Source organism: Astatotilapia calliptera, chromosome 1 (genome assembly GCF_900246225.1).
Source record: "Astatotilapia calliptera chromosome 1, fAstCal1.2, whole genome shotgun sequence".
NCBI classification, from domain to species: domain Eukaryota; kingdom Metazoa; phylum Chordata; class Actinopteri; order Cichliformes; family Cichlidae; genus Astatotilapia; species Astatotilapia calliptera.
The window spans coordinates 19,883,956-19,910,684 of NC_039302.1; the positions used below are offsets into that span (position 1 = coordinate 19,883,956).

The 26,729-nt window shown below is 42.5% G+C and overlaps 1 protein-coding gene across 5 annotated transcripts in view; it reads right to left on the bottom strand.

Moving 5' to 3' along the window:
- Positions 1 to 26,729, bottom strand: part of zfhx3b (zinc finger homeobox 3b) — a 169,510-nt gene that overhangs the window by 96,026 nt on the left and 46,755 nt on the right. Inside the window, exon 1 of one of the 5 annotated variants that reach the window (XM_026168464.1) lies at positions 17,913 to 25,529. The exons of 3 other annotated variants lie outside the window; for them this stretch is intronic. The gene's annotated coding sequence lies outside the window, so the exon portion shown is untranslated. Of the gene's footprint in view, positions 1 to 12,058; positions 13,252 to 17,912; positions 25,530 to 26,729 lie in introns of those variants that run through there. One more of the 5 variants, XM_026168456.1, reaches the window with a different exon arrangement.

Below are 26,729 nucleotides of genomic sequence, written 5' to 3' on the forward strand. Positions count from 1 at the left end.
ACATGTCTATAATGCTGGGTCTTTCTGTCTAATCTGGAAAACAAATACCTTAGTAATGACCCAGTCCTGCACCTGGTAAAACACAGGCTTCACCAGCACCTGGAATTAGACAAATATCTGTTCGCTAAGCATTCTTAAAGCAACACGCTCAAAAATACTTAAGGTAATTTAGAAGGTATGAATATATGATGTAAAGATGCTTTTTTTAAAGAAATAAAATGTAGAGGAGAAACAGCAAATGTGTAATATTCCGCTAAAATATTGGTAAGTATTAAGGCTAAGGTAGGACATTAAACAGTGAGCAAGACTATGAGCAGTTGAGTTAAATGACACAAAGGCCCAGAAGTAAAACACAGAGCCAGTGCCACAAGCCTGCGAGTTAGAGGCCAGTGTTCGGTTAAGTATCTAAACCTGAGCAGGGTGATAAGATCCCTTTTAGAAGGCATGTGAAGGCCAAATGACCAGGAAACCCGAGTAATGTGGGTGAAAGCTGTCTGGGGTGAGAGCAGAGACGTGGAAAGTCATGCAGCGTTATGTGTGGAAAATGGAAACTTACTATCTCTTTTACACACCTCATACTGAGAAGAACTGCAGTCCCATTCGCATAAGCTTGTATGTGCATATACCATATCATGTGTAAGCACACACGCGCACGCGCACGCGCACGCACGCACGCACGCACGCACACACACACACACACACACACACACACACACACACACACACACACACACACACACACACACACACACACAAAGCAGGGATTAAAGAGTGTCCCAGTGAAACCATTCTGTGGAAATTATTTCTTTGCAGAAAAAAAGGCATGAAAGCCAATGGCGACCTGGCCTCTAATTCTAGAGTAGGATATCCTGGATAAATAATTAGAGGGTTGCTTTGAAGACCTTGCACAGCTGAACCATTCACTCCCCACTTCACATTTGCTAAAGTCATTAATGACAAAGATTTAGAAAGGAAAAGCGAAAATCTTTCTGGTACACAAATACTTTTTTTTCTCTTTTTTTTTTTTATGAGGCCTGGCCCAAATTCCTCTCCGCTTAGCTGAAGCCCTTATCCTGGGAAAGAACTGCACGCGTTTTAAACAATAAACCTCAAGGGAAAACTGAATTCTATTGCCCCATTCCCTACTGAATTATGAGGGTTGATTAAGTTAAAAGAATAATGCGCCCTGTGTTTTAAAAGGGGAAGTGGACAAGAAATGTTTCAATGCAGCAGACAATATTATCAAAGCAACAAAGACTTTTATATTTCAGAGCGTAATAAAAGAGCGTAATAACAAGCCCGCTATGAATGCAAGATTAGAACGTACCATGCTCTAATGAACAAACTGACTGATCCACCGTTAGTCCTCATGCTTAGTCACCGCATGTGTCACGTCTTCAGTGGGCTGTGTGGCTAACCTGGATCAATCAAAGCGGGGGAGAATCTGACAAGTAGAATTCCCAACAAAAGAAAATCCACTCACCAGTGTGCATTTTAAATTCCACTGCATACAGCAGCAAAATCTTTCAGCATTTCAAAACCCCCCCAAAAAAACAAATAAAAGGAAGATGAACCCACTGAGCAGGGTTTCCATGCTGATGAGATGTCTAATCTTTACACTGCCAGTTTACAAACAAAACACTCATTAATCAGATCTAGATGTAATCATAATGTTAAAAGAAGAGCAGAGCTTGCCCTACAGTTTACAAGGACAACTTCCAAGGTAAACCTTGCATGGTGATGTGCATTTCTTCTGAGTAAAGCTGTGATGAGGAACTGTCAACAGAGGAAAAGGGAAGGGAAAAAAACAAAAGAAAAACAACTTGTTAAGTGTATAACAAGGTGGCCTGGAGGGCAATGCCAAAAGACACCTCAGCACTTGACTCTGTAGTGTGCAGGGAACATCAAACAGCATTTCTGTAGCAACGCTGAGCACTGACGGAGCCGACCACAGTGTTCAGAGGGCCCTTGTGTGAAGAGAAACACTTCAGTTTGTCAGGAAATAAACAGGCAAAATGTGACTAAAAGACAACAATTCCTTCTGCAATAGTAATAAGTGCTCATATGCACTAAATCTGAACCCAGTGTATGTTGGGAGACTTATCTGACATGAGGGAAAGCTACTGCCATTGGAATAGCAAGAAGCTGTATGTGTGTGTCACCCAAAGACGCAAGGATTGGGTGGTAAAATTAACCCTCTGTTTGAAGCTACGAAGATGAAGAAGGAGTAAAGACAAAGCTTACTGAAATAAAATTAACAAATGATCTGAACTGTGATAGAACAGTGCTTGAACCAAAACCTGGCATGCTGCTATCTACTGCACAAGTGTCCATTCACTTGGTGCTGAGGTTGCAGATGCTCAGTGGTAACAGGACATTAAAATATCCTACCCCCGTGGGGACAGGGAAGAGACAGAGGAAACAGACAAATGAGAGGGAGAGGGAGAAGCAAAAACTGGAGTGATATTTTAAGAAATGTGGAGTGTGTTAATAAGTTCCTCTTCTTCCTGTCCTCGCCTGGCCTGGTCTGAGTGTTGTGACAGCTACAGTGCTGTGGAGCTATATTTGAGAAAGACCAGCCCCTTGCCCCTCATCCCCGCATATACACTGCAGCCCTTGTTCATCTTTCCTAATGAAATGGCCACATGCCTCCTCTCATCTCAGAGTTGCTTGCACACTGTAGCACCTGGTAGATATAAATCAGGCTCACTGAGCTGTATTTGGGAAGTGAGGCATTAAGCATGACATGGGCTGTCAAAGTTCAGATCGCACCGACCGCAACATCTAGTTGAACTGCTGTAGAACAGACCAGAGACCAAGAAGCAGGCCTACCATCGGCCTCTTATCTTCTGCCTCACAGCTCTGCATGACATGGCTGCCACATCTGGGCCCCAGCTGGGCAGCTTGCTGAGCACAGTGTAGCCCAACTAAGTAATGCTAATGTCAAGAAACCCTGTAGCACCCATATTACATATATTCATGTATTCATGGTTAAGAATCCTTTTTTTTCTTTTTTAAAGGCATCAATAGTTTTTTAAAAAAGTGACAATTTAAATGGACATTGATTGCTGTCATTTATCTTTTGGCTTTCTTATCTGTGGGCTTGTGGGTATTATTACAGGTTTTAAGTGGTTAGGATCTATTTCTGAGCAAGGAGATAAAAAAGTAGCTGAGCGCCAGCAAGCATACTGTATGTACCCTTATGTGTGCGTGTGTGTGTTTGAGTGGAATTTTTGTCACGTGATCGCAGAGGCTGAAGGTCAAAGACTGTAAGAGAACCCACACATTCCTCAGAGGACAGGCACACATCTTCAGTGCATGAAGATTTGTAGGTCTGCATCAACTGCGATGCATGCATGCATAAGCATATTGAAGAAGCCAAAGCTCCAGTTTTCCGCCACTCCACCCGTGTACCCTAGAGATTTATACTTGAATATTAAATATTCTCCACCAAGCTTTAGATGTATGGGATAACTCCAAACACACACACACACCACATGGAGGCAGGGCGCTTAAAAAGAAATGAAAATGGTGTGCAAAGTGACAAAAGGGGCTAATGAGTGTGGGGGGGGGAAAAATCTGTTAGAGATTTTGTTGTGGGCTTTTATAGATGATACATCCTGCTCTTATTTTCCATAAGTCACAATGAAGTGTTGAGGTGGTGCAAAAAGATGACTACAAAAAAAAAGGAAAAACAAATGGACAGAGCAAAGAATGAGGGGACTACATAACTACCCAGTTTAACAAGTATTTCCATTAACAATTAATTATCTTCAAAATCGAGGGGCTCAAGCTAAAGAAAGATGCCTGACGAAGAAAAAAAAAGAGGTATGTGAACAGCAGCAATAACACTGGTTTATGACACATAACATTTATTAATTCAGCATGTTGGAGGGAGTGCATGCAAAGGGGACAAAGACTGTTGAGTATATATGGGGTAGGAAAAAATGGGTCTTACAAGTGGCTTCTGATTGGTGTTGCTATTTGAAGTGAAATTTTAAGTGAAAACTTCATTTGGTTACATTGTTTACTTTGCCCTGGTGCACCCATGCACCCATGCACCCATGCGAACATGCATACAAATACAAATAAGAGGTACATTACATCAAAATGTAAGAGTCTGGGGAACGAGTGAAAAAGGACCAGAGTTGTCTCCCACATAAGGCTAATAAGGCTAAACATATATGTAGGAAGGAATAAAGGAATAAAAACCCCTAAGATTATTTGTTTTTTCATAGGAAAGTAAACCTCAGTCAGTGGCGGCAGATTCCACACTGCCTTGAGAATGGGACATTTAATACACATTTAATTAATGATGTCATTGTTTTGACATTGAAAGTGCATGCCAGCAAACAAGATAAACAAGGTCTAGCGTTAGGAAGAGTGCTATCAGAATACTAAGGGAAACAGAAAGCTGAGCGATCACATTCAAAGCACTTTGAATCTTAACGCTGGGTGCTTAGCTGACTCCATTCAATCCTCCATGTGATGAGAGAATATTTTACTCACAAGCACTCATGTGTAAAGGTCAAATGCATGTATGTTAGACTAAATAGCAGACAGATACCCTGCAATGTTGTGAATGGATTCTCTCAGTAGCGTTACACCAGCGTGGTGGACATAGCTGAGTGTGCTTACACATGCCAGTGACAATTAGAACAACACAAACAGACAGTTATACACAATACACATATACAAGCATATATTTGACACATACACACTATTAATATATGCAGGGAGAGAAAGAGAAAGAAGCCATAAAAGTATAAGACAAAAAGACAACAACATTACACCTAAGACATAAGGCGACAACAAAAGATCAACTCATTCATGGGTGCATGAGCCAACTTGCTTACCCACATTTGTGCTTCCCTCCTTTCACACAGACACAGAAAGAAAAACACGTTCGCATGGAGGCAAGAATTAGAGCAGGGCCAACTGGCTCACCCTGAAAGTTCAAGTTGAGTGCCACTACAAATTACAAGTTGACAGCTTTAACTGTCCCTGGTATGTGTTTCTTACAACATACATGCATGTTGGAGTTTGCTGTTCAAAGTGCCTCTAGACATCTGCTCTGGATAAGATATTTACATGACTCCGTTATCTCTTCATTAAAAAAAAAGGAACACAAAAAAGTATGTAAACAAGCTATGTTCAGATTGGTTTAGTGTAATGATGGCGAGCACCTTTGTCTCTAAAGCTTGGACGAAAAAAAACCCTATAAATTTGTTTTCTACTATTTGTAGTATATGTTACTACTCTCATTCTGTGTGTTCTTTTCCTTTTCCAAATCGGCATAGAATATCCCTTCAAACCTACTAAAAAACAAATGTCCCAACAATGTTCCTTATGGTAGGATCATCTGCCCCATGTCTAGCAGATGCCCCCATATTTGGGGAAGGAGAGTGATAGAGGCTGTGTAAAACGAGAGGGCACCTAATTGGTTCATAACCTGTAATTGTGGAGAAGTAATTGGAGTGGACTCACAGATGCCAGGTGCACACTATGGAGGTGGGGCAGTGGTTTGCCCTTTGACTGTGAGTGTGTGTTTGCGTGTGTGTGTTTGTGTACGTGTTCATGCATGTCACGGGGTTAGCAAAGATCGGAGTTAGGAGATGGGGGATGGGGGGGGGGGGGGGTTGCGACACTTCTGCAGCATAGGTCCCCAAAGAATATGCGTTAGGTGTGGCGTGTGCCTAGTAGGTCCTTAACACCACATGAAAGTCCATGAGCTGAAACTTGAAACAACACAACCACACCCATGGCAAACAGGCACACATATAAAAGCACATACAGCCAAACAATGTATACATGCATACTATATCACAGCTTCATGTCCACCGGCAATGTTTTTTAGCCCGCTGTTGACTGTAAGAAATCTGCAGCTCAACATTTTCTCATGGCTTGCATGGTGGGTCAATGGGATCAATGCGCTCATGGTCCACCTAGCCAATAATACACCTCTAGCAATCAATGTAATGGGGGCTGAGTGTTAATTGGGACAAAGTAAGAGGAGGGTGGGTGATGGAGCACATGGTCCTTTTTGCAGAAGCATCAAAAACGCTGAACAGGGTCATGCAGAAAGCTGCTTAATGTTGTCAGCATGCTTGTTTAATTGATTGCTTAAGAAGTATTTTTGTATAACAAATAGAAATGGTTAGCGTGTGGTCAAGTGCTGCGCAGTAAAGAAAAGGAAGTAGTTCAGGGAACATCTGTTTGTCTTGCCTATCACCTTGTGATTATCAGTAATTAGCCAACCCCTGTAGTTGTGTAGGTGAGGTCATACATTCCCGTAATTGGGTAGAAACAGCTCCCATTCAACTTGCCACCTTGTTTCTACACTTTGCTGTTTATAGTCTCTTCTTTAACATTTACATTCTCGAAGAGCACCTCGCCAAAGAATCACTTTCTCTACTTCAAGGTTGCATTTTAAACTGCAGTTACTTTGAATAGATAAAACGGAGGCAAACCCAAAACAGGCCTAAACTTGGTATGGGAATAAAATTAGTAAAAGTTGAGTATAGTTTGCATTATCCACTTTCGTGAATGTTCAGATAAAAACAGCAAATAATCCAACATATGGATTTGAGCTCAGTTGCGAGATGACACTTGCTTCAAAGAAAAGTGCCCTTCACATCCTGCTCTAAAAAAGAACTACAGTATCCTGTTCAAGCAGAAAGCAGATCATCTTCTCTTCACTCAACAGCCGTGCTGCAAACTTACTGAAAACCGAGAGGGTGAAGATGACAATGAAAACAAATCTGCATCGTAAAGTGGGAAGCTGTTTTTGCTGTTCATAGGTAGAGCAGCTTAGAAGTGGTACATCATACACTGTTAAAAATAAGACTGGCATATTCAAACATTTAAGCATGCTTTTGGCAGCAGGTGTCTTTTGATGGAAATCATGAGAAACTTTCAATTAAACAAAAGCAGCGAGACGGGGGGGGGGGGGGGGGGGGCATAACAGAGTCAAATGTTTACCCAGCTTGTTTAGTGTACGGTTGTTTATTTCTGATGAGAAGCTCACAACTAAAAAAAAAAGTATATGTAGAGCACAGGAAAAACCTGCCCGACAGATATTCTGTCTGTCAGCTAAATGGAAGTAGGAAGTGATGGTAAGGGAAACATCCTCCACCAGTACAAACGGTTTCCCCTGTGTTGCCTGTTGTCTCGAGGTTAGTCAATGTAGCATCCCAGAAAAGGGCTGCGCCACACAAACAGCTCAGAAGTTTCACTCACTACAGGAAAGTGTCTCATGCCTACAATCAAAAATGCATTGCTTTCTTTTTACCTTCGTTGACATCAGTAAGAAACTGCTACCACTTGCACTGTAACGGTATAACTTCATGTATCAGTCGATCTTCTTCACCATGAACAACATGGTTGCCACTTATCTGAGCTATTTGCTAGAAGTGAGGACAACCAATAGAGATATATTGATTTTCCACCATTTTGGTGTAATTTGGTGAAGATTAATTAACATCTCGCCTTGCTCTGCTCAGCTTGCTGACACAATGAACAGGGACGGGTCACAGGAAGGTCTAAAGTCAGAACCCAATTGGTCCAAAAACAAGGTGGCCTCCACAAGACTCTTGCCCACCCCCAGCCTCTAAATTACCTAGGCTGACACTGGTGGGGAGGAGTCAGGAGCCCACTTTAGGTCTGTACTCAGGCCAGTGGTTGAACGGGTCAAGACCTCCCCATTAGGGAGCAGGTCAAAGCCACATAACTCTTTAGCTAAGGTGAGGGTCACTGCGATGGTCTGTCCGAGTCGGGGTCAACCAGAGGTCTCTGGCCACTGAGGTTCATGGCAATACAATAAAAGTAATCAATCTGGCCGCTAGACCCTGGTCAATAATATACTCCCAGGCTGTGGAGGGTCACCACCTGTTCCCTGGCCTCTCCTTGGACTGTCCTGGACCTCCTGAAGTGCCTAGATCTTGGATTTCACTGTCCTGAAGGAGAAGTGGAAGTCTGGTGCAGAGAATAATGAAAGTCCACATATATAGTTAAGCACTCTGGTATAAAACCATGACAAATGTATAAGCTCTCAATAGACAGCAACTGCAATCGTTCGGTTGTAATTATTTTACTGCGTGCTCACGCAGTTAAGTCAGCTGTCAGTTAATATCCATTTGGTAACAAATCTGGATCTTCTTTGTCTATAGGTGGCACTTCACGTCACACCAACAAATACCTGGTCATTTCAGGATGCCTCTAGTAGAGAATAAAATGTGCTTTACCAGAGTCCAGCCTAAACAGAGACAGAGCTAGGCTATGAAATTGACACGGCTCACCGACATGAGCTGTATCCTTTTGTAAAAAATGCAGACATGCCTTTTTATATCGTACTCCTATTGCACTGACAAAAAAACCTCCTCATACACTGTATGGTGACTAGTCAGAATGCATTTTCCTTAATACTGCTAATCTTACTTTCTTTCAGTGTCTTGTGACAAACATTGCCAGCACTGCTCTCTCTCTGTTCTTCCCTCTTTGGCCTCTCACGCTTGCCATGAATGGAGACAGACAGCATCCTTGGCTCCTGCCAGGATGAGGCAGCAGTTAATTCTTGGCTGCCCTCCCTCTTTGCTTAAAGGCAGGTATAGAGTTTCCAACAGCTCCAGCTGGCTTGATACAATGGAGATCTCAGTGCAAAGGCAAAGTTCCAAGCAGGTGAACTAACCTCTCCTCCTTTGCCTTATAGGCCTTATCAGCCATATCAACAGTGGTGCCACTAACATCCCTACACCTCCACCAGAGCTGACTGGAACTTTCTCAAGTTCCAGTCACCCTAACCCTTAAGTCTCACACCATTGCCAGGCTGTGTGCCCTTTCTCATAAAGAAATATAAAACTACAGTCACATTTGAAACACAGCTTAACAAGAAGCTGGTTCACGGTCAAACACCACTATTCATCAAATGCGCTAGAATAAAAATGTAATAAAAGAATGTAAAAAGTTTGTGTCTAAACACATACATGTTTTTAACATGAGACGGGTATTTGGACTCATTTCTTATCTCCATCTCATTCCTTCTTTCCTTTCCCCCCTCTGCTCTTTCCTGCCAACAACATGACATCTCATTAGGCAGTATAATCAGCATCCTATTTGCATACATCTGTTTTATTTTATTGATTGCCTCTCATTCGTTAAGATTCAGGGCATATAATTAATGACCAACCCCCTGGTGCCACACCCTGGGGACAGCTAATTCCACTGCATACCAAGGGGATTTCAGCAGAGGGCACAAGTGGGCTTGTCACAACGGGCACCGGGCCAGTCCTGGTCCCCTCCCTGCCTCCGGCTGTCCTTGGTCCCAGCCAGCTCCTCTAACAAGGAGAGCCCTTCCTGGGCCGCGTTAACTAAAAGGACAATTATCTTGAGAACAATGATGCTTTTCACAGGGGCTGTGTTGTCATTAATGCAGTGGATCTGGTTACAGCAGCCAGCTTAAGCTAATTAACGAATGCTATCTGTGGACTCTCATTGCTTCTTAATTAAGTAAGATTCATTTCAAAATGGGGACAGTCACTTTTTGAAAGGAGAGCTTTGCCTTTGACTTTTGTTTGAATTAATTTACTTGGTGAGGTTTGCTTCGCATGTCTAAACAACTGCCACTTAGCTGCGCCACACTTAACAAACACATGCTCAGCAGTGATCTAATACTTACGACCGACTTCAACGTAAATATGAACACAGGCTCAGATTGAGAAAGAAATATTCTTTTAAACAACAGCTTTGCATACGGGCAGTAATGCCAGAAGCAACCTTGCTCTTCCAGTTTATCTGTGGCCACAAAGCGATTTGTTCTGAAAAGCTCCAGTCACTACCAGCCTTGTGCTTCCTTTGACAAAAACACTCTCTAGACCCTGATGTTTTAACATCCGTCTCCACCATTAAAAACATATTCTGATTAGAAATTGCTGACTGACTGACACGCTGAATACTGTGGGAACAGTTGCTTTCCAAAAAGACAGCTGAGTCTGTTTTTTCTTTTTCTTTTTCTTCTTTTTTTCCAAGTTGCCTGCTGACCTTTTACACAGGAGAGGACTGTTAGTCACCAGTCACTCAGCACTGACTGACAACATGGGGAAAACTGAATGAGAGATATAAGTGTGTGTGTGTTTGTGTGTGTGTGTGGGGGGGCATGCACATGTTGGGAGAGAGAAAGAGAGAGGGAGCAAGAGAGGAAAAAACAGAAAGAGAGAGAGAGAAACAAAGAGAGAGAGAGAGAGAGAGAGAGAGAGAGAGAGAGAGAGAGAAGGTCAGGAAGTTCAGGCTGTGTAAAATCTCGCAGAAATCTCCACATCTTGGACTGCTGCTGTCTAAAGATGGACAAACACACGTGGAGGTTATGATGACACATAACCCAATTCATAGCCTTTCCATATCCTTCAAATGACACATATTTACTGCTGTCTCAGGACTCCACGAAAATAGCACTGACTCAGATGGCAGGCAGCTAGTAAACCAATCATATGCAAACTACTGCTCTAAAATGCCGCTTCTAAGGTCATGCATTTTCTGTATCTAAAGGGTGTGTGCTGGTTCAGCAGGAGCGAATCAGATGTGTAAACATAGACACACATGAGTGCAGGGATCTGGTTTGGCAACTATATATGTCCTTACTTGCTGGGTATTGTGAAGGAGGTTACAGCTGTTGATTGTGATTAAAATGTAAACATAGGCCGAGTTCAGAGAAAGGGCGAGTATGTTAGTTTGAAGCTTGATCAACTCTCACAGTTCTCCACGCCCTCTGAAATTCTCTTATTCTTCACTTAGCCAGCATGGCTGGGCAGTGTCAGAAAGACATCAAGCACATAGTGGAAAATAAAGACAATGATCTTACTTCGGTTCGAAGTTCATGAAATGAAGAAATGGAAGCCCAAGTTTACCTGACTAGGAGAAAAAATGTCTGAAAAAATTAAGGCGCTCATCTACAATGATCTCTTAAACTATCAACTAAAAGTGAGGAATTATCTCCATGTGGTGCCCATTTCTGGGGTCCCCCTGACCCCATTCTGAGTGCTCTTTCTTCCATTTACCCTGCTTTTAGCCTCTCAATGTGAAAAATGTACTGTTTTAAGTAATCCTTGTTTGTACTGACCATAATTGATTGGGTAATCCTGGTTTAACATGCACTAAAGCCAGTGCTTAAGAAACTATTAGGAGGGCTAGCAGCTTAAAGAGGCAGGATCTATCTATGGCTGACTGCTAGATCTCTATTTTTGTGCCTAGATGTTGGATGCATTTTATGATTTCTTTCCGTGGTTACCCTGTCTACTAGTCCTATCTTCCCCACATATATCCGTCTTCTTATTCTGTTTAGTGATACAGTAGTAAATTCACATGCCAACGTATTGGCAAGACAGTGCTTGGCTTATCCTCTGAACTTGACAAGAAAATCTCCTGGCATTCTTCCATCAACCTAGTGACACAGTTCCTGTGGTGTTTAGGCCAGCTTCACCTAGAGCCACAACCCATCTCCGCAGATGCGATGCCAAAAGTCCCTGTCAACTCGACATGACACACGCCACCCTGCACAGTCTTCACTGTGACAACCCTGTCATAATCAACACAAATCTCTTAGCGTCAGCATGAGGAGTAAAGGTATTATGAAGGTGGAGAGAAGGGAGAGAGGAGGTAGAAGGAAAGGCGGTAACACTAAGTACAGGTCATGATACAGTCTCAGCGGCTCTGGGATCAAGCAGCAAGTGTGAATGTGGTTGTGCACCCAGGACAGTCAGACAAGGGGAAGGCTAATTCCTGCTCCTCCTTCTGCCCTGGCTGCTGTGGTTTGAACATGACGCATTAGGAGATGGGGAGGTCTTTCTCTCTCTCACACACACATGCATACACACATATACACACAGAGAGGAAAGAAGAGAAGGAGAATAATCCCTACCAAGACCTCTGCCCTAATGGGGCCCACTACTGTAATTACAAGGCACAGATTTCAGATCAGGCACTTAAGTAGCCAGCTAAGAGTGCCCAGAAAACAAAAAGCTCTGTAATTATCGTCTGTCTCCTCTCTCCCCAGTGTAACTTCAGTTACCTGTCATGCTGCTGTTTTGTCAGGACTTCGTTGTTTCCTGGATTCTCCCTAATCCATGGCTGGAAGCAGCCCTGGCAGTGCGCCTGTCTGTGCAAGATGCACATTTCAGCTCGCGGGGGCGAGTGACGACATGGCACACAAAGATAGCAGAAACCTGAGTCCTCGCAGCCCCACAAGCACATGAATGCATTTTTTTTTTTTACAAGAGAAGGGAGGAAAAGAAAGAGGGGGAGTGTTCAGTTTGCTCTAGACAAAAGATCCATTGTGCAGTGAAACTTTATATACATATTAGAAACTTGAAACCCAGAGCCTCAGCAAGCAGGATTCTTGTAACTGTGAACAAGATAACATTACCTACCATTCTTTCCTTCTGTCCACAGAAAAAGAGAAAAGCTTTCAATTCTACTTTTTTTTCCAGGATCCTTTTCTTTATCTCGGATTTTTTAGGGTCATCTAATATCAGCGATAAGAGAGCTGCGGTCTCCCGGCTGTTTTGTGGCCCATTAAGTAACACATTCCCCAGTTGGAGCAGAGCAGGGGGCACAACTTGTCGACAGAGATTTGCACTCAACATTCTCTTAGCTTGCAGCAACCATCTGCTTACCCTTTCAGGTGTTTCAGCAGGAATGCTATGCCCATTCCTATACTTACTGCTATACTTCACCTGCTTCAGGCTGGAAGGTATTATACATGCACTTCCTCTGCTTTACAAATACTACTCATCTGTCTTCCTAACAAGATTAACACATACGTTTTTATTATACGCCACAGGAAACACTGTCTTATATTACCTGTACCGTTCAAGGGAATATTTAAAAAAACAATGCAACTGGAAACTGAGATAACTACATGCATAGCACTAAGCATTCACTATGAGCCATACATAACACATCATTAGATTGGGGTGGTCTATATGTGCAAGAAGTTTTTTTGTTTTTGTTTGTTTGTTTTGAAAAAGGAGAAACTTGCAATTATTAGAAACTAAAGCGAGTTCAGTTCGGTATAAGTAAGTCTGTGTCTAAAAGCCTAGGAAAAGTTCCCAACATAGTGACATCATCAACTTCAGACATGTAATTAACCTATTGCCGCCATGCAGTTAGGGGCAAGACTGGACAACCAGTTTAGTAATAACAACCCTTACAACTTATAATTATTTTTCCCAAAAGGACAAACACTGAGATGCACACCAAAAGGATGACCTGCCAAAGAAAAAAAGAAAAAAACCTTATAAACACACACACACACACACACACACACACACACACACACACACACACACACACACACACACACACACACACACACACACACACACCAGCATTAAAGAAAAGGTGAGGAGCAACTAATATGCAACACTGGTCACATACAATTATCACAACAACTAGTTTTAAATATTGTTTATGTTAAAGCAGAGTGAGTGTGGTTTACTGCACAGGAACACTGCTGCGTAATTAAAACAAGCATGCCACTTTTTTGGTGTTTTGAACATGGGTTAATGTTTACTTTTGAAGGTACTACATAGTCATTTTATTATTGACTTACACTTCAAGCTGTGTTTTAAGCAAATTAGAAGTGTAAATATGCCTTATGCAACTTTACTGAACTGCCCTTTGATATTCATTTGCTTATTTTTTTTATGCTGTCTCTTCCCCAAGTAAGTAACAAGCTTTACTGGGATTTAGGAAGCATCTATTGAAACCACATTAACCCAGTAAAAGGTTAGTCATCCCCACAGGGTACCTTGGCACTCTGAAGAATGAACTAAATTTAAAAGTTACTTACTGTAGGATATCTTAGGGGATTATGTTAAGGTATGAAAACCATCTGTCCAGGTACATTTATACAAATCACAAAACCCTTTACTCTGTAGCAAGAAACAAGAAACATGGGAGATGGGTGACTAATCCTGATGCTTTCCATTTTAGTTCTGGCTCAGTCTTTATTTCATAAAGACATTCTGGGAGTGTTTGGATAAACGGCAGCTTCCATTTTTACAAGTTCTATTAATATGAGCCTGAGGTGGATGATTCATTGTGAACCAGACCTGGATTTTGTCAGCCTTACTTGTTCCATGAATACAAACCTTAACTTTTTCCATTAATATTTATCCAATTAACAACTATGACCAGTACATATTTGTCTGTTCACAAACTGTACTGTGGCCCGGTGAACCTCTCTGTTCCCGACTCTTTTTGAGTTTACTAATTATAAGTGCCAGGAAAAAGAAATATAAAAGCACAGTGTTGAACAAAGAGCTAAACACAAGCGTACCATTTGGGGGCCTCAACAGATTTGCATGAGGCCAGATTAGGTGATTTCCAGTCAAATGATGTAACTGGCACCTAAAGCGAGGAAGTGTGGGTGATCCTTTGTTACCGCTCTCCAACACGAAAACATCATATCAAAGAATTGATCCCATACAGGTACGGGGGAGTGCAAATAGGCTGGGATAGGGTGGGTTTTGTCTCAGCTGAGCTTAAGTAAGCATCAAGTCTAGTTTGCTGTGGCTAACTTACACACAGGGAGCCGTAAGAATAAAGAGGGCTCTAAGTTAGTTTTAATAGGCACATTATTTCTACCCCTAACACCCGCACAGGCCCCACTTTGAGCCATTGGCTGTTTGAAGTTGGCAACAGCTGTAGTGTTCCAGCCTTTATTTAGAGGTCAGCATGCTGACTTCACTTAAAAGGAGAGTGGGACTAAAGGGGAGTGCGAGAGAGAGAGAGAGAGAAAGAGAGAGAGAGAAAGAGAGAGAGAGGGAGAGAGAGGGAGAGAAGAAAAGGCAGTGGGAGGAGAAATAAAGAACAGAGAGAGAGTAAGAGGTGAAAGAATGAGTTAAAAAAAGAAAGAGTTACTAGTGTGGCAAGGGATTAGCTGAGGGAGAGGTTAAAAGTTTGTGGAGTTGCATCTGGCCTCCTGCCTGCTCTGTTGTTTATTGCCGCCGGCGTGAAGATCTGGTGCCAACATTAACCGCACCTGAACCACTCCACAGCATACACACACACCAGGACAAAACAGGAAGAGGCATGCACACAGCCTGCACTTTACTCCAATACTTTGGCAAGACATTACAGTGTACCAGCTTATTCTCCTCTATATACCAAAGAGTGTGTGTGTGTGTGTGGGTCTGTGTGCGTGCATGTGTGTGTGCATGTATGCATGCGTGCATGTGTGTGTGAACTGCACTCACAGATGCCAAGTCATGACTTCTCATTTGTTAATCCCCTGTTGCTTCTATTACCCCTTGTCTATCCCTTTCCATCTTTGTGCTCTGTCACTCTGGATGACTGCCTGGCTGCAAAGCCCTAGCGTGCCTCAGCCAAATCTTTCTAACTTAGTTGTTTCGAAAGTCTGGTGTGACAACAGTTCCAGGTCCGCTCAAACCCCCACAAGATGTTCAGTGAACATAAGACAGATGGATGTTCTCATGCTCGTTGTAAGAGTATTATGTGCCATCAGTGAGTAACACAACACTGAACGGACCAGAGAAATACACAGGGCCACTGTGGGCAGAAATCACACACAAAGAAGAATGCAAGGATGCCACCCACCACAGACCAATAAGACAGACCCTTCTCTGTTCAACTTCTCTCTTTCACTGGAATTCCCCCTTAATATTGCGCCAGCTTATATTGTGTAGCACGTGCATGAATAAGTACGCACACGGAAATATACAAAATTATGGGGACCCATGTGGGCCGGAAAAGGGAACAAGTTTGGGCAAAGATGGTTTGAAAACACTCCGGGGATTAAGGGCAGGGTACTCCTTTTGCCCCAGGCTGTATAGACAAGCACAGCAGCCAATTAGTACAAGATACCAGCCCTACCACCCTTCGTCCCTCAATGCCTCCCCCCTCTGTTCAGCTTTGCCCTGGTCTTCTGAACTTGGTATGGTCAAGGCTGGAATGCTGAAGCAGTCATATTCACATGCACATCAAACGCGATTAAGTACAAGCCCTCTGGATTTACATGAGTCCGTAAACCTTCACATCTCGGGCTAGCTTCTCAAAAGCACTTGGCTTCCTCCTGCCACAAAAGTATCCAAGTTCATTTTGGTCTGACACAGGCCCCTCCTTTGCTTGTGGAAGTAATACCAGATTACAGAGCAACTGTTGTTAAATGATGATATGATGTGTTTTTCTTGTTCTTTTTTTCCCCCTCTCTTTGTTTGTACAGCTGTTCTTCAACAGCGGGTCATCTCACTGGTTTGCTCTTGTATGGCTTACTTTGTGCAAAACTGACATCTCATTTCAGTTTGATATACATGTACAGATTTGGGTGTGACGGGGGACCTTCTGTGATATAAACAAGGGTACTTAATCAGTGTGTATCCCAGTAAAGGCTGACTTCATTCCTTCCTTTTCCTTCGTCTCCCAGCTAAGCCTCAGCTGTGCATGATTTGGCTAACTCTTCCGAAATAGTAGTGTGAGGGTTAACTTTTCCGCCTGTGACTCAGGTACATGGGACGTGTCCTAACAGGCGACTCACAAATCGAGCACCTCGTACCGCATAGCCCACAAAAAAAGGTTATTTTCACCAGAGCAAGAAGGTCTAAGAAAACAAAATGAGAAGAGGAAAGATGAACACATGTGTTTTACAACATTCTTTTCTTTGTCTAATCAAAGAACGCATGAATAAAAGATACACTCATCAAAACACCCATTCATAAAACTTACCACCTTTAGGTGCTTGTGGTGAAGAGACCAGGGAAGACATAATCCCATGGGGAGTTCAATGGGCACAGCAAATTAGAATATGCAGGGAAAGATAGAGTATACATACATACCCTCTCTACATACCTCTTTCTTTCACCGTCTCCACACACACACACACACACACACACACACACACACACACACACACACACACACACACACACACACACACACACACACACACACACGGCCCAGCAGGCTGGAAGCTCTCCCAGGGCCCAGATGCTCTCTGTCAACACCAAGATTCCAGAGAGGAAGCAGGGCTTTACAGCAGCAAGCTGTACACACAGCCAGGACCTGCAAAGACCAGGAGCCAGGAGAGGACAACCTGCTCCATATAAACACAGACCTCCCTGTCTTCTGTCTGAGCCACTGGTTTTGCTTCCTCGCTCGCAGAGCTCCTCTTGCTGGCTGGACCCCCTCTCTCTGCCTGCCACCATCAAGAGGTAAATAGCTATTGGCTGCTCAATAAGTGGCTTCAGTGCGTTGGAGTGAGGGGCCTTTTTTCCTCCGCACTCTCCCAGCCTTGACAAGCATGTATTGACAGAGTAGTTACACACTAACCCATTGGGGGAAATCCTCCACATTGTGCCCCAGGCAGCTGATAAATGGAACTCATACAGTACCTGTAAGCATGATCTCCTACACATGGGCACACAAAGTGCATCTATGCATACAAACAGCGCACTATTACCACACTTACACTAATTAAGGAGAATAGGGGGCTTTATAGGGGCTTTATGACACACATTACGATGGACGAATAAATGTGTGTAAGGATAAAGAGAAAAAGAAAGGGGGGTTACAAATAATTATATACCGTCTAAATCTTCATAAGCTGTGACACAAGAACTTAAGTTCATGAACCTTTGGTGCCTCAGAAGGTCGCAGACTACCAGATTATCCGAGTTCTACAATTTGGAAACTCTTAAATATAAAATTATTTTAAATGGTAATCAAGGACATCGGAAGTACTTTTATGAACCAAAATACAGAAATAAGACACAATGTAAGTGAACAACACACCCAAAAGACGCTATGACTTTCTCTCATGTTTCAGCACAGACGACAACTAACTTTTGCCTGAGCTTGTGCTTATCAGACAAACTAATTCTCAGTCTAACTACAACCATACTCACCGTCTCTCTTTGCCCTCCTAACCATTTGGGCTAAATGTCATATGTGCCACGGCGAACCAGGAAAGGATTTAGTGACAGGGTAGAAAAGGAGGAGTCAGCACTTGTCCCCCCCGAACATTGGGGCAGAGCAGTCTCATGTCATCCTCTCTCTCTCCCCTCCACCCCCCTATGTCCGATCCGCCGCAGATAAATAGCTAGGGGTGCAGCAGTTGCTTTCACTTTGTGATATGATGTCAGTAACCTTCATTGATCTGCAGCCAGGCAGGCAGGCCTTATCACTGCTTCTCCCTTGTGATATACTGTGATCCAGGGCCCTGACTGCTTTTTAATACACTGCACTTTAGGTAACAGTGTCCCAGGCTAACCACCCTTGCTGCTAACACCTGAGGCAGTATTTTACAGCAGTGCTGTGATGGCCAGTGAGATTACTGAGAAACTAACTCTGGGAAAGTCTGCCAGCAAAATGATAATGCTGAAAAAAGTGAGCCGCTGGAATGACATGTTAGGAATTCTGTACGCTGATCAAATGTTGTGGCACGACTTCACCTCCGAGCAAGCGGCATGGAGACGAGAGGCAGTCTCGAAGAAGAAAATTCCAGGAACTGTGCATTATAAGAACTCTTGCCACTTTTCAGAACCCTTTCAATCCTGTGGCTTTGTTTGATGCTCTACCTGTGCTGTATTTTTAAGTCTAATCAAGCACCTGTGACAGAACATAGAGCCTCTGTTGACAGAGCACAATGCTCTTCTCAGGGGTGAATTTAGTGCTGACAGGCACTTCTTCACTCCAGATTTATACAAGCACTCAAGCTTAGACAACACCTGAGGTGATTGCTGAAAGTTGTACCCTTATCATGAGAAGCCTTACACAAATAAAATTAAGAAATAAGGTACCCAATGCTCCAGTGTCATGCCTTGAAAACTGTAGTTAATTGCTAAAAGCATTTAACTAAAAGCATTTAGCATGAGTGGGCAAAGACTTTGGAATACTACTTCCATTACTACTCCTGAATGTGGCAGTTAAGAGACTTTTTAAAAACATATATATTCACAAAGCAAAGTCATATTTAAGTATAACTACATAACCTATTATATACACAGAGGTTTACTCCAGCTAACCACCACCCCCATGTACATGGGTTGAAGAAGGCTGCAGATAAAGGAGACTGGACGACTAGGAGGAGAATTATCCCAACTATTGATTTTAGCTGTTGGGTATTACAGAAGGAAACAGTGGGTTTATCAGGCCAGGATCCCTCTGCACTTTCACTAACTAAACGAGTATTTTCCGGGCTTATCAGGCAAAAAGCCTATTACTGATGGTCTCAGCCTCCCCCACAACTAGACAAAGAGGAAGGGTGACCACCATTATGCACCTACTGGATGGGTTTAGTTACATGGCACTTTTGGAGACCTCTAACACTTATCCAGCACTTTGCAAACCCAAAATGATGTCCATATTACCACTGCATAATACTCCTTAGGGGTATTTCACATTTTATTATATTTATGTATATTTACGGTTATCTACTAATGGACTTATGACCTCCTCAACTATCTACTCTCCATCTTTCTCTTCCACTGTCTGCCTCTCTCTGGGTCAATGTCATTTCTGTGGGTTCTATATATGAAGACTATAACCAGAGATAATGGGAAGTGCTATAATCCCTGAGAGGAGGCTAATACCTGCCTTAATCACAAGGGGAATAAAGTATATGTTTTAATTACGGACCAAAAGATCTAGAAAGATACCTGTGAGGTACCAATCCCAGGATCCTCAGTGAGCAGGTCTTATCTGTGAAACCTGAGGAAAACCTTGCATGTATGCACTTTGCTCTGTATTAGCCAGCATGAATTAGAAGTACTCGCTATTTTAAGATGAAATTATACTCAGAGACATTTTGACTGTATACCCATTTCCCATTGTTAATAATGAACAAGAGTAGAGACTGAGAAAATTTCCCTCAGCAATTATCGCAGAAATCCATAGACTGATCAATGTGCAATCCCAAGGATTGTCTTAATACATATAAAATATAGACAACACCACGTGTGCGTATGAATGTGCATGAATTTATTGTAGCGTAAAATGACCTCAACAAGATGAGAATATTATTGAAGAAATAAAAGCTGGGTGTAATGATTTACATATTTCATCACAGGCAGCAATGAAAGTGAGTGATTAAACACAGAGCATGAGAGGAAGGGAGGCGGTATTGAGAAGAGCGAACAAGATAAACTGCTAAACAGAACAAAATGATAAAGAAATAAAACTACTTCCCAAGTGCATAATGGCACAGTAGGACATGCTGGATAAATATGTCCACCGTACGCTTTAGAGTCTGTTAGCCCAAGCCAGTCTTAGTTCTAATTAAAGACTTCAAGAATAGCACTTATCCATTATGTCAACACAAAAGTGCACATGTTCTAGTCTACAAGACAAGAGCGAGCCTAGAAGTGGAGGTGGGTGGCACGAGCAGTGAAAGACGACAGAGAATTGTGGCCAGACGTGGCACCCATGAAGGGGCAATGCTCATCTGCCCACCGGCCTGCCTTTATGTCTCCAAGTCAGCCCTGTAATTTGCTTGGAGCGGAGATAAATCTTATCTCGGAGACCTGATTAAGTTTTTAATTTACACTCCAATCAATAGCCCAGGTCTATTGGCAATGTGTCTAAAACTCTATTTACCAAAGGATTCCCTGCTATCAATTGATCAAGGACCCGGCAGCCATAAATTATGGGAACATGTGTGCGTGACAGAGGGGGAGACAGAGAGTAAGGGTGCCAAAATAGCCTGTGAGTGAGAAATTTAAAGAGCTAGGTCATATTTGACCAATTGTAGGACAGGATAAAGATAGGAGCTATAACCTCACCTGAGAACCAATCAAACTCACTTAGAACTCAGCTTAATATGCTTTGACAACATTGGGCTTAATGTGCTGAGGAGTGGATTGTAAATGAGTAGCAAAGCTAAAGCGAAATGCCCAGTTCACCTACTCTCACACGACCTTCCAAAAAGCGGCACCCAGAGTGATCATATCAAAGGCCTGAAAAAGTAAGACCTCCCACTTCCGACCCTTTCTGCATGAGTGCCGTTATCTGTTTACAGTGCCTCTTTTCCCAAAGGAACTTTAAAAAGGAATCTGCTGGAGACTGGGTTCCCCACACAGAATTCCTACATGCTTTTTCTATGCTAAGCATCCTGTCTGGGAAAACTGAGGGAAGAATTTTACAGGCACCCATTTACACTCCTAAGACATCCGGAAACAACTATTTTCTGTTCTTTATTTTTGGGTACTGGGATATTTGTTGAGGACTTTAAGGATGGAAAGATTTGTCATGCTGAAGCGATGAATAATCAGAAGTGTAAACATCCAGTTAATCATAACTCTCCTCACTTGATTTTTGATGCATGTTTTGTAAGAAGGCAATGGTAGTACCATTCTGGCTCAGAGCTAAAGGGCACAGATACAGTTCAGACTCCTCTCTGCTGTTCCCATGCAGAGGAAGTGAAGGGGAGGGAAAGGAGGGCAGCGTTATCACCGTGGAGAAAGTGTCGTCATGGCGGTTCTGCTCTGACCCTGCTGACTTGCCGATTCCTTAACATGAGATCATTTTGGACAGCTGACCTCAATATTACTGTGCTCTGATGAAACAGATCCAGTGGAGCGCCTTATTCTGCTCACCCTGCCTACAAAACATAAGTGGGACACAGTTCATTTTCAGTTTTATTGCTGCGCCACAATTAACTGGAATTACCGGAATTAACATAAGCAGAGCGAACGGGGCATTTTCCTCCCTCCTTATCATTTTCAGTGAGACATAAAATAAACACAAGTAGGCAAACTGGGCTTCCCACAATAAGACTTTCTTAAAAACTCTCTGGCTTCATTTTCTATCTGGCTCAAGTTTCACACTCTCACACTCCTGATATTTGACAAAGCAGAGTTATTGTTAAAAAAAATAAATAAAAAATGAGCGCGAAACCATTCTCCAGGTTTGTCAACAGGTTGGCCAATGGGGCGCCACATGTTTTTCGTGTTTTTAAAATGACAACATACAATAATAAGGCAGAAAAATATTGTTGTAACAAATGTTTGGGCGGATGTTCTGTACTACTTTGTCATTAGCGGAGAAGCTGTCTGGTAAAATCAGGCATAAACATGTGTCAGAATTACTTGTAATTATAGTTGAAAAACTTCCGCATGGGAGCATGAATCACCTCTGCAGCTGGCTTTCATGGAAGAAAAGAACACAGTACCCTGCTATCCTCACCTTCACAACTGCAGCGGGGGGAGGGGAGCAGAACATGGGAGACATGCAGACTAAAGAAGACAGACGGGCTCATACCAAGTCAGAGAGCCCAGTTTGCTGGTCCTCTGCTGGATTATCTAAAGAGCCACCGACGGATATGTGTAATCAGCCCCATCCCCATGTTTTTCTCTCTCACTCTCTGCCTCTCTGGCTAATGTCTCCGCCTGATTCGATTGAGGCAATTAGGCAGTAATCTATAGAGCTAGGGAGTGATGGAAACATTTCCCACTGTCCTCCTCATGTTTCTCCGAGCTGCTATAATTAGCTAACTTTGTTTCTCATTAAACATCAGAGCAGTATTTACATACCCAGATCCAATTTGGCTCTGTGGAGCCCATTCCTTTTAAACCGTCTTGAAATCCTGAAACATGCCCGTAAACAAAGGAATAAGGGAGCTGCAATCCTACAATTAGTTCAGTCAAACATTTATATATTCGATGGGTAGAATGCAATATAGATATAAATGAACAGGTTACAAAAACAATTAAAAATAAAACATGTACGTACAAAACAAAGTGGATGATCATTCAAAAGAAGGGTGTTGGTTCTGATAAAGGAGGGAAGGAAGGCCCAGTTGATCTGAAGTTCTGATATTATAAATGGATGACACACTTCCATCTTTGGTTTCAGTGAGCCATCACAACTGGAATAGCGGGCTCACATGTGTTTCCTTGAGGCTTATAATCATTTTAAATATTTTTGCAGGAACTGAAACAGTGAAGAGCAAGACTGCAAACTTAATTTGAACCAAAGTTTAACATTCTGGAGCTCTGATTTGATCATCATAATTATGTCAGGTATTTGATAGAAAACAAAAAGTGAGTCCTCTCATTTGCACTTCGGTTGGTTTACACACTCATGTGGATACATTTCCCCCCTTATTTATGAAAGTGATGGCTGAAAATCTGCACTGACATTCAATGCCAAAGGAAATGCAGGAAAACATCAAAACCTCCATTCCTGCTGAATTGCTCAATAATGTGTTTAAGTGCACTACAAGCACCACATTGAGCTAAAGTACAGAGCTCACAGGAGGCGTGAAAGAATGCCAAAAGAGTGGACTCTCTTTTAAAACTATGCAGGCCTTCAGCAGCTTTAGACGCCACCCAGAGTTGTACAACAATCGCAAACTTTTCAGTTGATATGCAAAGCAGCATGGACAATTTCATGTCCCCATGGTAACAGTACCCCTGTTTTGCAAAAATGTAATGATTAATCATGCTTTTGATAACAAAGGACAAAAACATTGATGCAGCTTGAACATGTGTCAACGTATGTGTGTTTTCAAGTGTTTTTTCGGTCTCTTCTGGATCAGCTCAGTACAAAGCTTACACTATTTCTGTACTTCTTTTACTTGTTAAGTTGATTTTCTCTATTCAATTGGAAAAAATTTGTAGCTGCTTTTCAGTTTCAGACAACAATCACACTGAACTCACTGACAGACAATTAAAACCTCTCATTTGGTATAGACTTCTGCAAATGCAATATTTATTTACTACTACTGCTGCGGCTTTTTTTTTTTTAACCCAAAATAAAAACAGCCACAACTAAAAGTCCACTGTAGTCATACTCATCAATAAACTGACACTGAGAAACTTGAGCATCACCTAAAATCAGTAAGTGTGCACTAAAGCTAACAAGCAGCTTAATGGCTAAAGTTTAATTCAAGTATAAAATATTTCTTTTGGCTTTTTTTTAGCATTACGGCCTTAACACTACAGTGTGTGTGATGTACACATGCATTTTCTGACTAGAATCTGGCACAAACAAGTCACATCGACCGAATTCTGACAGGTCTGACGATCTGAAAGCTTTAACAGGTAAATGTTTGAATGTGAATGAAGCACACAGAAATCCAATCTACTGCTCTGCCTGTCTATTGTACGGTGTAGCTTGAATACATATGCAGGAGTACAGCCGGGGCTGAAGAAAAGGGTAATTCAATCAGCAACATTCCTGCATGACACAGATTCACTTTGTCAGTTGAGCTTTACCAGTAATTCATCTTTCTGAAAACAGACACTATCTCAACAATAATTTCTTTCAACTCTGATACCTGGCAAAGAGGTGCCTGAAAATTTAATAACAGGTTTTTATTGGCTAACACCACAATCCTTTCAGATCTCACCCTATCAAGAGTAAGTTTCCATTTCCTGATGTCTCCGAGAGAGCAAAATCGACCTGTGGAGAATGTGTTGTGAGACGCAAATGGTAATTCCTGCCATTGTGGCTCAACTCACAAGTGACCATACTTTTAAACAAACCATATGAACACACAAATGTGCACTGACTAGTAGTGGAATGCGTAAGTAAACAGTGCGAGGGGTAGGGCTGTATGTAGAAGACCAGATGGGCTGACAGGGGGACTTGTCCTGGGAAAGGGCTTTCCCAAACCCATACACCCCCCACAGTTCCCCTCTGGCCCTGTGTGAGGACTGCATGTAGCCTGGTCTGAGCAGCAGAGGGTTAACCGCACTGCCCAGTCACAGGCGTGAAGTGAAACAATGAAATAATGGCAGTGAGTGAACGCTCAAAGGCAGGGGGCACAGTGGGTGTGGGAGGGCAGGGGCTCGCCATTGGCTCCTGCAGATGTTGCCGGGCTTCAGCGGGTCACACAATCACACGTATTAGCATTCCTGATAGAGGGAGCCCGGATTAGGGAGCTGAATGCCTTTCTCAACTCAGTCAGAGTTTGAACACAGCAGAAAAGCAGCGCGGAGAGAGAGAAATCCCAGAAATGCGGTGATGAAAGGTGGAGACAAGAGCATAGGGGAAGAAAAGCACTCTCAGACAGTGTCGAGGAAGGCCCGCTCACAGAAAGAGCAGGCACAATGTTGCTGGCAGGAGAGAATTGCAAAGAAAGGCAGTTGCAGGAAGAGGAAGATTGACAGACAAATTGTGCCAAATTGACTAAAACAGCTAATGAAACAGTTTAACAAACAGACAATAAAGAGAAATCAAGCATGTGATAATTTAATGGTTTTGTGAGGGTGGAAGAGGGAGTGTATATATGAAACGAAGATTTCTATTTGTGGCTGAATGAGTGAATGAGCATAGACAAACGGCTTTCTTTCTTCTTTGTATGTCTGAGAGAGCGAGTGAGAGTGAGAGAGAGCAGAAACAAAAGCTTTTCAGAGTGTATGTGTGCTGTCCTGTCCCTCTTTCCCAGGACAGAGGTCTGGAGAGGCCTCATATTTCTGGCTGCTGTCAGGTCAGGGTGAGAGGCAGAGACAGCAAGGGGCAGCTGTTTTCTATGAGGTAGTCCGGCTTCCTCACACATGGCCTTTGATCCATTTTGACTTCCTTCGCCAACCAAGCTGCCCCCCCCCCCCCCCCCCCCCCCCAAAGTATTTATCATTACATATATGTGTGTGAGGGTAAGTGTATGTCAGCAAATGAAAGTGGGAGTTGCTATAAGTGTAGTAAGGGGTGCAGGTGGTGGCAAACTGTGGAACAAACAGTGAAACTTGGGTAGTAAAATGAAGTGAGACACAGCTCTAAACCAGGTCTTTTACTCTCTTCCTCTCTCTTTGTTTTAGCACAAAACATTTTCACAAGAATGCAGCAAGGCCAGTCTGATGTAGCTGCATGCTGTATGGAGAAAAGTGAGTAAGATATTCTAATGCACACATTTTTATTTCAAAAGAAACAATAACCCATATCATATTCTGAAACAAATAAAAGTATCATGACTGCAGAAAATCCAGGTGTCTGGACCTACAAAACAGGGGAAATAAAGCCTGTCTTTTCAAAACTTAAATCACACGAGCACATGATGATCCCGTGAAGTCACAAACACCAAGTGATCCTAAAGTGTGTCCTCACACACACACAACACTTTTATGAATTGGCGAGAATTAGCTCAAGTCTAGCATTTTTTTCTTTAATTGTGAATTACACAGCATTTACCTTTAAATTCAAGGACTTGTTGTACTCTCATTACTACAAATAGCAACAAATGACTCAGAAGTCTGTTTTATTCACGTTTGAAACTTGAGTTGTATACAGTAATACAAACAGGGCTACCCTTGATTATTCTTTGGAGCATTGTGATTTTATTAGCAAGCACATCTTTGCACAGGTGCCTAGGAGGAGACTCCGTATTTGGAAAATCTGTAGTGCATCCTGCTGCTCTAAAGTCCCTGACAACAAAGAAAAAAAAAGAAGAGAAAAAAAAGCAGCAGTGACAGTGAAACCACACAAAAAACCTTCATATTTGGCAGTTAAGGGAGGTGTACCTTTGTCCCCAACCAATGACTATCAGTGGCTCTACAAGTTAATATTTGCTTCTGCCTGCTCATAAATTTGCATTTCATTAAAACCTGACCTAAATGCATTTTTATCACGCAACGTAATTAGCTGAGCATTAGTTGTAGGAGAGCGAGAGTTTTATGTGGTTGAATCCTTTCTGAATGGGTGGTGGCTAAACAAAAGCTATGGGAGGGATGGCTACAGAGTAAAGAAGAGCTGGGCCACCAGATGAAAGAGGAAATAAACAGGGC